This window comes from Silene latifolia, chromosome 1, assembly GCF_048544455.1.
Source record: "Silene latifolia isolate original U9 population chromosome 1, ASM4854445v1, whole genome shotgun sequence".
In the NCBI taxonomy this organism is placed as follows: domain Eukaryota; kingdom Viridiplantae; phylum Streptophyta; class Magnoliopsida; order Caryophyllales; family Caryophyllaceae; genus Silene; species Silene latifolia.
In genome coordinates, this window is record NC_133526.1 from 155,422,485 (window position 1) to 155,424,117 (window position 1,633).

Consider the following 1,633-nt stretch of genomic DNA (forward strand, 5'->3'; position numbering starts at 1 on the left):
ACACCTGTGGTGAACCATAATGGGGAGCAGATTTGACAGGTACTAAAGATTAGCTGACTTGGGAGCTATGGGATGAGTGAGGACTTGGCCAATCTACCTAGAAGTCTAGACCACGTAGATTATGAGATCACTTTATTTATTTCCACTGCGAGTTGTAATTATTTTATATTAAGTTTTAGTTGATTAATTTGTAATACATATGTATTCATTAAAGTTTTAATTTAAAGTACTTTGGTGAGTTGGACTTTGTTATTCACTACCTCGGAAAACCGAGATGGTAACAGTCTTATTTATTTGGGAATGTTTAGCTAAAGGCTCCTGAATAAATGGGGCTGTTATAACACCAAGCTCCTCTAAGATTTTCGAAAACTGAATTTTGTTGTCGTCTAAGAAAAGACCTTACCATGTTAATGCCATCTATCACAGTCCCGAAGCGAGGGAGGCATTGGAAAGGGGAAATAATGGAATTAGTTACCTTGTCGTGTTCCTTCATGAACTGCGATGTATTCTTGACGGGACTTGCACCACTGCATTCTTGACTATGTATGGCTGCTTGAAGGTAGACACATTTTCCTAGATTATTGTTTTGTTCATATTTGAACTTTTGTTTTGAGATAGCATCTTCTTTTAGCATAGACAATTAAATTGTACTCTGGCACTAAATTGCTAAAAACATAATAAATATTATCTGTAGGAAAGTAGTCAAATTAGGAGCTTATTAGACATCATGCGAAAGTTGGAGATATTATACACATGCTTAGACACTTATACTTGAACACAAACAAATTTGTTGATCTTATCTTATCGTTCTTATTATTGTTCATTTGTTTCATAGTATTGACTAAGAATTAAAGTACTTCATTATGAGTATAAGTATACAACACAGCTTGTGTTTTCAGTTAGAAGATATTCATGCAAGCTTGTTTCTTGGCAAATGTGACGTGAATTTGTATAGAGCAAACCACACACAAGGATAGAAACAAACAAAAACAACGAAATTTTGCAATGGTATTTGTTTGTTCCTTGTGCTGATTGGTGTTATATGGGCTCATATGCTGGTAAGTGCTCATAATAAATATTTTCATCTAGGAAATCAATAGCATACTCTTGACTTTCTCCGTAACCGTATCATATGAAATAATGAAAATTGATAGAGGATATGGTGTTTTACATGGATAATAAGTGAAAAGAGAGCAGGCCAGCAAATTGTACTATAGTTAAAAACTTAAAATAGCCTCTGAAGTAATCTTAAAGACTTGATTAATACAATAAGGAACTGATTCCATTTCACATAAGTTTTCTGATAAATTTAACAAATATGGATAGTTCTCTTAGCTTCTTGAGAATGATAGGTTAAGAACTTGCTAATGATAATTTTTCCGAGTGTTAATGCTTGTGCTATTTTTCTACCTCATGTATTCATGTAATATGGCTTTCTACACTAAAAACTTAATCAGTAATCTATTTCTTCTTCTGTTCCATTGAATTGATTACAATTTCTATTTTAGGTCGTTCCATTTGATTATTTACGCTTCCGTATATGTCTTTTGCTCAATTAAACGGCCAACATACCCTTATTTATTTTTTTATCTTTTAATTTGGTGTCTGGGTGACAAAAGGTCTGAGACTTACA